Source organism: Galeopterus variegatus, unplaced genomic scaffold, assembly GCF_000696425.1.
Source record: "Galeopterus variegatus unplaced genomic scaffold, G_variegatus-3.0.2 Scaffold2426, whole genome shotgun sequence".
In the NCBI taxonomy this organism is placed as follows: domain Eukaryota; kingdom Metazoa; phylum Chordata; class Mammalia; order Dermoptera; family Cynocephalidae; genus Galeopterus; species Galeopterus variegatus.
The window spans coordinates 202,037-216,555 of record NW_007728537.1 but is presented as its reverse complement, the minus strand read 5'-3'; the positions used below and the strand labels follow the sequence as shown (position 1 = coordinate 216,555).

At 48.4% G+C, this 14,519-nt stretch overlaps 1 long non-coding RNA gene across 1 annotated transcript in view; it reads left to right on the top strand.

The window, feature by feature from the left end:
- Window positions 1–14,519, top strand: part of LOC103597794 — a 184,461-nt gene that overhangs the window by 168,656 nt on the left and 1,286 nt on the right. The gene's annotated exons all lie outside the window — the stretch shown is intronic.

Below are 14,519 nucleotides of genomic sequence, written 5' to 3'. Positions count from 1 at the left end.
GTAGTGAGAGGGACTTTCTGAGGATTAAAAAAAAAGTAAATCCCCAACTTATTTGGGGGAGGGCTTTTTTAAAAATATACATTGTTTATTTTCATGTTTTCTTTCTCTCTTTCTTACTCTCTTTTTATTTAAAAAAAAAAAAATTGTGGGAGACCATATGAGAGACGAGAAAGGCTTACCCCAAAGTGTATATGAGTTTCTTTTTTCAGTTGACGTTGATTTGATGTCTATTTAGGAGATTAGTCCTGAGAGATTTACTGCAGTGCCACTTTGCCAGTCTGAATGCCCAGAGCCTGGGCCTCGGTGGCCAGTCCTGTCTCTGTCCTGACATATAGTAGGGAAACGTGTTAACAGTCACAGTCGCGGGAGCAGTTTACCCACCTCAGTCCTTCCCAAGATCAGTGAGGCTAACTTACTGCATCACTGTCTTGTCCTCTGGCTCATCAGTTCTGGAACTTTGTACCTCTGGTCTTTCCGATTTCCACATAGGGGGCTGGGGAGGTAGGAGAGCAATATTTAGGGTAAAGGTCAAAGGTGAGGTGGACCCAACTGGACCTCAGGCCTGGGTGCCCGCCTATCAGGCCCTGTCTTTCTCAGACATCTCGCCAGGCTCCTCTTGGGACAGTTGGTTGGCTGTCCCAGTTGAAAGAGTTGGGGGAGAGGGCAGAGGGCAGAGACTGGGTCACTCATGGTGATGCTGTTTGGCCTAGATCACGGGGGCCAGCTCCACAGACCTGGAAAATAGGTGGGTCTAAGGTATGGACATGAATATTAGTTGGCCAAGGTGTGAGAGCCTGTGTGAAAGGGCCAGCCTCTGGGTGACTCAGTCTGCGAGCAAACTATAAAGGGGAAATGACTCACTTCCAATCCTGAACAAGAACTCCTAAGGCTAGGCCGCCGGCACCTGTCTGGGACGTGGTTAGTTATTAACGCTGCCAGTAAGAATGTCATGGGAACCCAATGCTGGCCTAGATGCCTGCAGGCAGCTTGACTTTTCACAGCCTGCAGATTGTCCACCTACCTTCCCATGGCTCCTCTCTGTCGGACCCCAAATGCAAAAGAGCCATCGGTTGGGCTGTTAGCTGTACAGCGTCTCCCCAGGTGCCCCTTCAGGGTGCAAATTCCACAAGGGAAGGGGAAGGAGACAAGGAAATGGGTTAATCAGGGGAAACCACAATCACTTTTTTTTTTGTCCAGCTGGAAGATGAGGTCTGAGGAGCCAGCCTGAATCTGGGCATTCCAGGAGGAGTGGGCTGTGGATGGGGCTGACCCTACCTGCTGGGCCCTGCATTCCCCACCCTGCAGATACTACCCAGAGTCCTGGCTTGTGCAGCTCAATCAGATCTGCACTGAATGCTTTTGGTGGTGTGGGCTGTGTCAGTCCTTGGACCCCACCAAATAGAAGCTCAGTCACCTCCCATGCAGGCCCTAGACCTGAGGATCATTATTGCATGCCCCACTGACCCCAGGCCCTGGACAAGGGTGGTGCTGCTTCTGCCCCATTCTGCTCTGAAGTCACCCGGCCACTTTCTGAGGCTGCTTGAGACTCTTAGTGAAATAGAGGGGCAGCTCTGAGGAGCCTCCTGGGAAGGTGGGGAAAGCTGTCTCTCGGAAGTTCAGCTGGGAGTCCAAGTCAGCCCTGTGTTCTCCTTTCTTTCTCCATGCTTGGAAAAGTACAGAATGGGCAGCTTCTCCCAGATCCCCAAATCATGCTTCACTGTTCTTGGGAGGAGGCCCAGCCTGGGGCATGAGCTATGTCTACCCCAGCCATACCCCTTTACTTCCAAACTGCCAAGCAAGAGCAGAAAGTCTGCTTGAACAGAAAGACATAGGAGTTTTAGTGATTCAGGCTCCCCAGTGTCCAGAAAGGAAGCCCAGGGCCCAGAGGGAAGAGACATCCTCTGATATCCATTACCACCTTTGCAAAGCTCTCCAGTGCTTGTGGGCAGCACGGAGGGAGTGGGATGGCATTTGCCTGCCTGGTCTATAGAAGGAGCGCTGGGCTAGGAACTGGGACATGTGCTCCCTGGGTGGCCCTGAGCAAGCCCTCCAACTGCTCCAGCAGAGCTTCCCCATCTGTAAAGTGGGAATAATAACAACACCTGTCCTGCTTACTCGACAGCATTTGCGTGAGGCTGGCTGAGATCACCGAGCATGTGACAAGGCTTTGGGAGTGGTTAAGGGCCACCCAGAATGGAGTTGAGGCACCGGGGTGCTTAGGGTGATTAGCCGCACAGCAAGTCCTGAAGTTTCTGCTCCCCTGGGAGGGTGGCTTTGCAGGCACCCACCTGTGGCTTAAGAGCTTCTTGGGCCTCCCACAGCTAACTCACTGCCTGGCGGGTGTGTTCTGTCTGGGCTCCAGCATGGACAGACAACCTGCTTCTGGCTGCTGCAGAAAAGTGCTCCTCTGCCTTCTCTCCTTTTCTTCGTGGGTTGGGCAGGCACAAAAATAGATCCCAGTGTCCTGTCCCTTAGATTTTCCCGAGGGGCCCTCCAACTATGCATTTAGAAACTCTGGTGGCGCTGAGTCCTTTTCGCAAACCGCATCATCATTGAGATGCTGATTTAGGTGTCTCCTGCCAGGGGATTTGTCCTAGTTTGTCACTTTCTTTCCATCAAAAAAGAGAGAGCCACCTAGGGGTGTCACATTTTCTCCCATAGTTCAGTATACCAAGGAGCTGCTCTGTACATAGTTGTTGAATATACAAGTACTCTAATTCTTAGCATTTACTTTTTCATGGCTATTTTGCTCTGTAGGGTTCTGTGCATTCATAGAAAGAAGGGGTGTTGAGATTTAAGGGGGCATCCTGATGGGGTCGTAAGCATCTGCTTAGTGCCTTTTCAGTGCCCAGCAGTGTGCTGAGTGGCTTGGATACAAGCCTTGCTCTCATAAAAACCAGTTTTGACCATTTCTTTCCATCTCCCACCCAGACCCACAATATCCTCTAAGTCTTCCCAGATAGGTGCTGTTTGCTTGCACACTTCAATGGTGGAGAATTTTCTCTCTCCTGAGGCTTCCTACTCTAACATTGGAAGCTCCAGTTGATGGGAAGTTCACTCATTTAGAGCGACTCCGTCTGCCTCTGGATGCTTCCATTTTTTGTCCTAGACAGTGAATAGGGCATGGGCGTATGGCATTGTGGCCGAATCGTGGGGTGCAGACTACAGAAAAGTTCTATAAGGGATTGACTTGACCCCTAGGACCTAGAAGAATCAGAGACCACCTTGTGGAGTTACTGAGCCTTGGAGAAAAACATGGATTGAAGTGGAGAGAGAAAGGAGCTGTAGGCCATCTGTAGTGGCTTGAGCCATGTCCCCTCAAAATTCATGTCCACCTAGAACCTCAGAATGTGACCTTACTTGGATATAGGGTCCTCGCAGATTCAATTAAGGATCTCGAGATGCGATCATCTTGGATTCAGGTGGGCCCTAAATCCGATGACAAGTCCTTAGAAGAGAAGTTGATGCAGAGTGGGAGGTGATATGAAGATAAAGGCAGAGATTGGAGGGATGCATCTACAACACAAGGAATGCCAAGAATTGCTTGGAGAAGCTGGGAGAGAGGCATGGGATAGATTATCCCTCCAGAAGGAACTAACTCCGTGATACCTTGATTTTGCTCTTCTGGCCTCCTGAACTGTAAGAGAGTAAAATTCCTGTAGTTCTAAGCTCCTAGTCTGTGCTAATTTGTGTTATGGCAGCCTTAGGAGACCAATGCACCATCCAGCCATGTGGAGCAGCGTGAGAGTAAGGAGATAGAAACAACCACATTTTGTGGGGGGCTGGGGAAACAGCCTTGAGTAGGGGGCCGTGGCATTGGGCTGCATGGCGAGGAGGCTGGACTGGTTCATTCATTAGGGAGGAGGGTTTGCAAGCCAGATGGGCCCATGATGCAGGCTGAGGGGTGTGTAGGGGAGAGCCTTTTTGCCAAGGATCTTGATGCTCTTAAGAGCCCAGAAAGGTACCAGCCCTGGATCCATGTCTCTGTTTGATCTCTCTTCACTAAATTGCCTCAGTTCCTGCTTCTCTGTTTATACAAAGGAATCAAACCGTCCTAAAGCTCATATCACCCTGCAAATAAACATGTAACTTATACGACAGAAGCAATTGCTTCACATTAGAAAAATGTATAAAAGCAAGGGAAATATTTAGGAGCCATGCTCAGTTATATGGTGCCAATCCTTTATGACTGAGTAATAGTTTGATATTTTATGGTTGTTTAGTATTTCATTGTAGGACTATGACATAGTTATTTTTGAACAGCTCTTTGATGTTTTCAGTGTATCTTTCTATTGCTATGAAATGAGGCTCTGTTAACAAACCTAGCAACTTTGTTCATATCTGTACTAGTTTTCTGGGGCTGCTGTAACATGTTACCACCAACTTGGTGGTTCAAAAAATTTATTTTTGTATAGTTCTGGAGGCCAGAAATCTGAAATGGATTTTATGGGTTAAAGTCAAGTGGTCGGCAGGGCTGGGTTCTTCCGGAGTCTCCAGGGGAGAGTCGCTCCTTGCCTTTGGTGGCTGTCTGCATCCCTTGTCTTGTAGCCCTGTCACTCCAGTCTCTGCCTCTGGGGTCACATCGCGTTCTCCTTTCTGTGGGCAAATCTCCTTCTGCCTCCCTCTTACAAGGACACTCGTGATTACATTTAGGGCCCATGCAGATAATCCACAATAATCTCCCCCATCTCCAGATCTTTAACTTAATCCCATCTGCCAAGTCCCTTTTGCCATATAGAGTAACATTCATAGCTTGCAGGGATTAGCACGTGGCTTTCTCCCCCAGGGGGAGCTGGGGATGTGTGTCATTACTCATCTTATCAACTTATCTAAGACTTTTCTCACAATAAATTTCTATAAGTGGATATATAGGAAAGGCAATATGCCTTGTATTAATAGGTTATATGAAAGTACTCAGTGTTAAGCAGATTGAATTGGTGTCTTTTTGTTGCTGTCCCTTTAAGAGCCTTTCCTAGCTCTTCTAGGAGTCAGATGGGATAGGGGGGCTGTGGATTGAAATCCCCATTACAGGAATCATTTAAAGTTAGCCTCTAGGAAGCTCGGGGCTAATGAGATAATTCCCATTAGGAGAGGAAGGAAATGAAGGTGGCCTGACATCCTTTCTGTCTCTAATTTATATGATTCACTGAAACCTCCCCCTCTTCCCCCTGGGGCCCCCCTCCTTCAGCTGCCCCTTTGAATTCTGGTTCCGCTGTCCAGCCCGGGCTCTGGTTTCTGCAAGTCCCAGCATGCCGACGAACCTGGGAAGGTTGCCTTCCCCCAGACAAGGCATCGGGCTCTCTTCTTGGCAGCTGTGCCAGAGAATCTGTTCTCTTGCTTCTGTCCTCTCTTTTCCCAGAGCCTCGCCCTGCTCCCCCTACCGCACCCCTGCCCCAACGGGGATGGGGATGGTGCCTGTAGGACCCAAGAAAAGAGAAAAGCTGTCAACAGAATGCAGGCGCGCTCAAGGGGACCCAGAGGCCAAAGCTGCCAAGATTTTGTTTGGGAAAGAAAAAGGAACAACAGGAGAACAAGAGAGAGAGAGAGCATTCTCTTCCTGTTTTGCTCTGCTGCCTACACTTTTGGTCAAAGTTCTCTGCAAACATGAAAATCCAGTTTGGGTCTTTAATTAGAAAAGTGTGAAGTCACCCACACTGCGGGGTTTTTGAAGTTCAGATCAAACCCTGGAAACACATCTGGGGGCTGGAGAGAGAAGAGTCCGACCTCCTTGGGGCCTGTTGCTATCAGCTGTCACCCGTTTTATTTACTGGACACCCTTTTTTTTTTCCTCCTCCAACATGCTGGGGGCAAGGCTCTGTGTCCCTCCTGTACTTATGGGTAGCCCCCACTCCCCGAGCACCCAGAAGGAAGCATGTCTCTTTCCTGCCTCTGGTTTACTTCTCTTCCTCCCCTCTGTCTCCCCGAGGAAGGACATATGGTGGAGTCTTCCGAGTCAGGGCCAAGGGCCAGAGCGGCTCTGGCCCCTGGGACAGTCCAGCAGCCCTGATGTGCCGTGTGGGTGGCCTGTTCTGTGAACTTGCTGCCTGACCTCCCAGTGCCTCTGAGAGCCCAGCTGCAGCCTTGGGTAACAGCCTGGCTCCATCATGACAGGAGGGTGCAGAGGCCCAGCTCCTCTCCTCACCTTGGCACGGGTGGCACAAGCTGGCCAGGCTGTGCGGGGCCAGGACCAGACAGACCAGACAGAGCCCCTGTAGGTATCATTTCCAGCTGGATTGGCCTCTCCTGGCTCTTAAGGCTGTAGGGTCTCCAATGAAAGAGAGAGAGACAGAGGAACTGGGGGTTTAAGAAAGGACACAAATGAGCAAGATGCAAGGGAGAGAATAAGAGGTGGATGTCTGTGCATTTCAGTGTTGAGTAATAGTTTCAGTTCATACTAGTTTTAGCTGTTTTGGAATAAAGCTTTTGTCGGTGGCTGAGCTGTATCATTCATGATGGGGGCTCCTAAGCCCCCTGCTCACAGCTCCCAGCTTTGTCACCTCTCTGCACGTGGACACAAGTTCTCAGAATTTTTAGGGGTGGTTGAGGGCACATGGAAGGAAGGGAGGCAAGGGTTGATCCAAAGGCTAAGAACAATTTTGTTGAATGAAAAAAAAAAAAAAAAGGAATAATGGGAGATGGATCTGGACTTTTTTGTATACCTCTAAGATATGGTTTATACCAGGACAATAACCATGGAAGTGGCTTAATGTCTTTCCTCCCTTGGAATGTGCTGCCTCTATTTTTCAACAGCGATAGTGCCATAGGGAAATAGAATAATAAGGACAAATACTGCTTACTGAGTCTTTAGTATCTAACTAAGTCCTCACAACAATACTACGATGGAGATAAGGTACTACTATTATCCGTGTTTTACAGATGGGTTAAAGAGAATGCAGGTAACTTGTCCACGATCCTGCACCTAATAAGAACCTGACCCATGACCTGAGCCCTGATCTGACTCCATGTCACTAAGCTATGGAATCTCCAGTGGGTTGTGCCTCCTGAAGTGTTTCCCCATTGGTAGGAATGAGAGTCCATGCTCTGTGTCTCTCCTGTACTTGTAAGATGAGTAGCTTGTGTTGCTAGTGATCGGGTCATTCATTCATTCATTCACTTACCTCCTCCATGCTAGATAGTAAGCTTGGTACCTTTAATGCAAAGAAGAAAAATGTGGCTGCTGCTGCAATCCTGCAGCTGACTGGCGACAGACCTACACCATGGGGCTGAGGAATATTCAGGAAGCAAGAAGCCTGCGGCACCCATGGACTGAGGGTGTGTGCTCTCTCTCTCCCATGTCAGTGGACAGTCCTTCTGGGTGACCCAGATCCAAACAAGTGTCTTCACTGCATCTTCACTTCAGACTGGCTACTGCCCCTCAAACATCTGGGTACACAATACAGCCCAGCAAGGGACTTCAGGGACCAGGTGAGGGGGACCTGGCAGCTTATCCCTCCCGAGGAAAGAGTGCAATAAATGATCTCCTCTCCAGAATCTCCTCCTTGGCATGATTCACAGAGGGGACAGGAGCTCCTGCATGGTCTCTAAGTAGCTGTTTTTTGTCCTCTTGGTCCTCATTGTTGCAAGAGGGCCAGGACTCTGGCCCTGTCCCCCATTTGTAGCTATTAAATGGGCCCTCTGAAGAAAAGGAAGAGAAAGGCCTTGTGACTGGCTGTTGGGTGGCCCCTGAGGGACATATTGCATAATAAGGAAAGGGCAGAAGGGAGTCTGGTACTGGGGGACCTATTATCTTTAAAGCCCATCTTTAGGAACAATCCACCAGGGATAAACAAGGGATCCAGGTCGGCTGGTTCGGAAGGGTCTTTGATCTGCCTATAAGTTAATGCTTTTCAATGGAGAACCGCAGAGCAGCCCCACCCAAGGCCTCGGAGATAACAGGCTGGTGCAATCGCAAACCACCGGCCTCTTGATAATGCCGGGTTTTATTGAGGTCTGGTTTCTGCCCAATGGGAACACATCCGGCGGGCATCAAAGGGAGCAGGCGTCACCTTGTGCAAAGAACCCTGGGCCCTCAGGTGTGTGGGTGCTGGGAAGGGTGCTTGTGTGGTTGTGTGTGCACAAGCATGCTCGTTGGCAGTTACCTTTCTGTAGATCAGAGGCCACCAGCCCTAGAGGGGCCTTGACAAGTCATGAACTCCATTCCCTTGTTCTGGCTGGTCCAGCTCCTAAGATGTCCCTGCAGATGGTAATTTATCATCTTAAGCATAAGGGTCACTTCTGTGTCATTTTGTCCCTGACTCTACATCCCAAGGGCAGTCAGAATGAAAAGTTTAATGGAGAGGTGAGGTGGGCATTCAGAGAAGACAACGCCTGAAAGCTTATCACTTGGGAATCTCAGACTCGCTCCTTTGCAGTCTTTTGAAGGTTTTCGCATGACATGGAATAAACTCTAGGGGTGTGTGTGTCTCACCTGTAATAGTGGGAGAAACAGGATGTAGGGACTGGTGGAAGAATAAAAGGGGGATGTCAGGTTGTGCTTTTGCAATGGAAGAGTTAATGGATGAACTGGTTGAGGGGTGGTCCTGGGGGAGGGGTCACCTTCCCCACTTACCCCAGGCCGTGCCTCTCGGATGTCTCATATTTTATCTGGGTCGTCAGGATGCTGTGCTTAGTGTATTGGCCTCTGGAGACCAGAGCAGAGAAACACCACAATACAAACAGAACATCTGGAAGCTTTTTAAGGTTTATTTTTTAACACATTTGCAACAGTCAGGACATTTGCACACGAGGTTTACCGGCTGGAGGGAACCCAGGGATTTTAATCAAGTGGGAGAGAGATTTTGACTTTGTGGGAAGGGGGAGGGGGCTTAGGGTCAGGAAAGGGAGATGAGAATGTTGGAAATGGCTGAGGCCGGCAGCAAAGTTGTATATTCTTTGGACTCACTTGTTGCAAACAGTAACCAGTTAAAAGTCCCTAGCAACATAAATGGGACCTGGAGTGGGACCTGGGTTCCTTGCCTCGCTGATACTGCTGGTGTGGAGCAAGTGGATTTCTTTGTCCTTGTCCCAAATGGCTGCATTGAGTGGGCTGAAAGAATAGAAGGCAGAATCCCCTGGAAAGGATGGGAAAGAGCCCATCCCTTTGTCCCTTAGCTTCTGAGAGACACACTTGGAGTTGGCTTTTTCCATATGCTTTGTAGACTCATACCTGCTCCCTCATCCTTCCATCTGGGCTAGCCAGGTGGGGCTGAAATAGGCAGTGGACAGGGAAGCTGTTCCATCCTGGTCCCACAGTGACTTGGTGCACCTAACCCATCGAAGCCTGGAAACTTCTTCCTCTTTCTTCTCTCCTTCTCACCTCCTTCCTTCATTCACCTCCTCCTTTTCTCCACCTCCCCTGGCCTCCCCCTCATGACAACCTGGATTTAATGCTTCGGGCCAAGGGAAACAAGGAAAAGCTTGGCTCAGCATGTCAGCAGGGCAGGCTGGGAATGAAATGATGAAGGGAAAAGACAGTCCTTGCAGGAGAAAGCATCTACGCAGGACTCGATCTTTTTTTTTTTTTTTTTAAGGAGTCACAGCATCAACTTATTCATCCCTTCTTTTCTCTGTCACTGGTTTCTCATCTAATTCTTCCTTCTTCATTCCAACTGAGTTATGGACCCATGGCCAAGTTTATTTTCAGGGCTACATGACCTAGCTGTGAAAGCTATCCTTGCTCAGAGTGTATCCTTGTGGGAATATCCTGGTTTTTTTTTTTTTAAAGATGACCAGTAAGGGGATCTTAACCCTTGACTTGGTGTTGTCAGCACCACGCTCAGCCAGTGAGCGAACCGGCCATCCCTATATAGGATCCGAACCCGGGGCCTTGGTGTTATCAGCACTGCACTCTACCGAGTGAGCCACGGGCCGGCCTGGAATATCCTGGTTTTAATGCCTATAGGGTTTACCAGTTGGAAAGAGAACTTAGGCTCCCCATTTCTAAATAGGCCCCACTGCCATATCACTGTCTTTATTAAGACAGTTCTTTTTGTCGAGTGAGCTAATGTTTATTGCACCTCGTGGGAGCCGGCTCATTGTGTGCTGTGTTTATTAGGGGAGGAAACTGAGGCTTTGTGTGGTTATTCATGTGAGAGACTGAAAGGTGTCCACCCTGTTCTTATGGGAAATGAGGTGACACAGCCGCCAGGAATTCCAGCCCATCTGGCAGCTAGGAAGGTTCCCAAGTCTACCCCAGCCACTCTTGTTACAGTTCCTGCTTGGGAACATTTTGTATGCTTCCCATGATCAGGATTCAGAACCTTCATCCAGCTTGGAGCAGACAGTTCCTCTCTGGACCTGCTGGCCTGCTGCAGTGGCTCTTAACATTGCTGCATGCTGGACTTACCTGGGGAACTTTAACTGCTACCTCAGGCCCGCCCTCAAAGACTCTGATTTAACTGGGCTGGGGCGAGGCCGAAGCATTGGAATTTTGAAAAGCTTCCGAGGTTATTCTAACATGCAGCCAAGGTCAAGAAAGAACACTTACTCTTGGGCAGTGTTTCCCAACTGGGGGCAATTTTACTGTGGTGTCTGAGACATTTTTGATGGTCACAACTGGGGTGAGGGGTGCTCTGGGTAGAGGCCAGGGATGACGCTGAACATCCTACAATGCACAGGACAGCTGCACACAACCGAGAATTATGCAGCCCCAGATGTGCCTAATGAGAACTCTTGCTCTAGAACAGTGGTTCTCACGCTTAGTGTGCATCAGAATCACCTGGAGGTCTTGTAAAAACACAAATTGCTGGGCTCCACTCTCAGAGTTTTTGGTTCAGTAAGTCTGGGGTGGAGCCCAAGAATTTGCATTTCTAAAAAGTCCCCAGGTAATACTGAAGTTGTTGGTCCAGGGCTATGCTTGGAGAAACATTGTTCTAGAATGACTCTGAATCCTGTTTGCCTAGATATATTGTATCCATTATGATTACTAGAAAACTCTAATACAATGACTTAACTAAGACAGAAAAGCATTTCATGACAAAAATCCAGAGGAAGGTTACTTAAGGCTAACCAGAGTGGCAGCTCTGAAGTTATCAGGGATCCAGGCTCCTATCTTATTAAACCATCTCAGTACATGACTCCCACATTGAAAGTGTCCCTCATAGTCCAGGATGGCTGCTGGAGCACTAGCCATCACATTCTCATTGAAAGCAGAAGGTAGTCAAGGGCTCCTTCCAGAACCTTTTGATCAGCCTCCCAGAAGTCCCACAATACTTCTGCTCATCTCTCATTGGCCAGATCTTAGTCATATGACCATATCTAGCTACAAGGGAGGCTGGGAAATGTAGTCTCTCTCTTTTTTTTTTTTTAAGTCTCTGCTGCCCCATGCCAGCCAAATATCAGTGTTCTCTTCCTAAGTAGAAAGGAGAGAATAGATTTTGGGGTGGGCAAGTAACAGCTTCTGCCCATATGTGCATGCCTAATCTTTCCTAAGAGTTATTTATTTGGCATCTGCATGCCAGGTGCTTTTCATGTATTATCTCATTTAATCTTAAGAGCTTTGCAAGGTAGATGATTATATTATCTCTATTTTGCAATGATGAAACTGAGGCTTTCAGAGATTAAACTACCTGCCCAAGTTACAGGCAGCAAATGGTATAATTTAACAGACCCCTTCAAAGCCTGGCCTACTTCTTCTTTTGCTCTCAGAGACCTGCCCTTTTTTCTACTGAGCCTGAGCATGCAGGGTGTTGGTTAGATCTTTCTAAGCCAAGTTCTGGAGCCCACCCCTTCTGTCCAACTCCATTCCATGGTAACCTGGATCCTTACTGCGACATCGTCTTCAAAAATTTATGGGGAAATACAGACACAGTATATACCCTGATTGACAAGGTTAGTCTCTTATTGCTAAATGATTACAAACTTAGTGGCTTAAAACAATACAAGTTTATTCTCTTACAGTTCTGGAGAGCAGCTTCACTGGGCTAAAGTCTAAGTTTCTGCAAAGCTGATTCCTTCTGGAAGCTCTAGGGGAGAATCCATCCCCTTGCCTTTTCTAGCTTCTGGAAACCACCTGCTTTCCTTACCTTGTGACCTCTTTCCTGATGCCTTCCAGTTTTTTGCTTTTGTTATCGTATCTCCTATTTCTGTGTCTCAAATCTCTCTCTGGTTCTGTCTTATAAGGACAGTTGTGATTGTATTTAGGGTCCACCCAGATAATCCAGGATGATCTCTGCATGTCAAGATCCTTTTCTTAATCACACCTGCATGGTCCCTTTTGCCGTCTAAGGTAACATTCGCAGGTTGCAGGAATCAGGCCATGGCTGTCTTTGGGGACTGTTAATCAACCTGCCACAGGAGCCTCTGCAACCCTTCTTCCTTCCTTGCCCCCATTTTTCTTCCATGGATTGTTCCAAAGACAGAATGAACATGTATTCTTCACTTCTGTCCGGGAGTTTTAGAAGAGGCCAGAAAGGAAGTTTCAAGGGCAAGGCAGCGTGCTGGCGGGCTTGTCCAATCAGCTCCCAGTGGCCATAGCAACAGGCATGAAAACATTCAAGAGGAAAGGGACTGGGGGTGGGAGGGGAGGATCCTGCCCTAGAGGTAGCTGTGTCACCTTGGCCAGAGTGACTTAACCTGTGGAGTGATGTCTACAGAGCAGCATAAACAGCAGAAACGGTGGTTTCATAGCAAGCTTCATAAACCTTCACTGTAATTCTGAGTAATCTTTGAGATCTCTAGGTGCCTTCTAATTTGTGTGTCTCCTATTGCCTTTCTCTAGGCTAACAGGGGTGTGTCTTTGGCCAAATGCAAATGCTATACCTAGAAGAGTTCCATGGGAGAGGGGAGGGAGGGGTTCAGCCTCCTAACTGCATTTTCCTTCTGTGTTGGTTCCCTCACCACCGACCCCCCATGTCCCCCCTTGGCTAGGTCTGCCATGCTGGGGTGAGAGTCTGGGGTATTCTATGTTTTGCTTTTTTATTTTATCTTGCAAATGCCTCACAACATTCCCCTCTGTGTTTCATGTCCCACTGCCAAGTGCATGCAGTTGCTGGGCAACAAGAAGGAAGTCCCTGTGTGATTCACCCAGGCTGCTGCCAATTAATTTGCTAGCTGCGTGCGTCTCCCAGGGGAAAAGGCTTCTCGTGGGCTCTCCCTGAGACAGCTCTGAGGGCCGCTGCCCAGGAGGGGAATGGAAACCAGAGAAAGGGTAGCAGAACTTTGGGTTTGTTTGGGGGTGTTTTCAGGTCCAAATGAGAGGAAACGTGAAGAGGGGCTGGGCAACACCTGGGGGGGACTCCTGGTTTCCTTGTTGACCCCCAATCAGAGAGCTACCCGGAGAGCCAGGGTGCCTCTGCGTCTGCACACTGGCTGCCTCTTCATTTTTTTATGTATTTTTCTGTAGGTGACCTTAAACTGCAGACTCTCTCTCCTTTCCCAGTTCTTCTCTCTACTCCGTCCCCCCTGGGCCCTCGCTGTGACATCCTCCATCTCTGGCCATCAGCACCTTCTCTCTGGGTTTCATGGTAGTTGCCTGGGCAAAGCCTACAGGATGGAGAGCCTCTCTGTACCAGGTGGGCTGTGACCCTCACAGATCTGTTGAGGGACGGAAGGGGGACTGTGGTTTCCAGAATGCCTCCATCATCCTTGGTGTATTTCCCTGTGGATGCTTGCCAGAGGAAACCCTTGATCAGTGCCTCTCTCCTATGGCCTGTGAGGGTGGGGTTTGCCTGTCTGGTTTATTTCTGTACCCATAGCATCTAAGCCAGTATGGTACTTGTGAGTACATGGATTTGTAGTTGCCCAAGTTATCCCTTATGGGCTGAGAGTGATTGCTAGAACCAGAGACCCAGAGAGCAGCCTCCTTCATGGGACTAGATACCTGCGCTGCTGAGACCAATAAATTTTAAAATGGGGAAGTCCCTTGAGAGCAATTGGTGATATTAAATATATTTGTTACTCAGAAATGAGGAGTTATTGGAGACACGGGGGAAACAAGGAAAATACAATGAGTTCAAGTTCATCTTAATCTATTTGCTGTCAGCATTCGGGAAAGAGAAATGTGTTTACTGTTGGCTTCCCATTTCCGCTGATGGGCCATGATCCATTCTTCATAAGTTCCTAATTAGTTGTTTAGGGAGGCACAAAAGCAGAGAGAAGTTCCAGCTAGAGTGAACACTAGGAATGGGAAACAGACTCCTGCCGTTCTGTACTGCGAACCCTGGCACCACATCCTCCTCAAGAGTGCTGTGAATAGTGCCTGCGGCCTCAGTTTACCTGTCTGTAAAGTGGGCGTTCTAACACCTCCACGCTCCCTGCCACATATCCCACCGAAATAAGAGTGACACGCTGAAAAACAGAATTTTCCACTTCATTTGGGCTGGCTGTATTCAGTGGTATTTTAAAAAAGTCATAGTCTGGGTGTAGTGGTGGGATTTGTATAGGAGGGTTCCTGGTGATGATTTCAGTAAACAGGGAATACCCAGAGAGGTATAAATAGGCTTTTTTTTTTTCTTAACTAAAATACTGCTTTTGGAAGTGCATGTTCATTCAGTAGCTAGAACATTATGGACCAATGATGG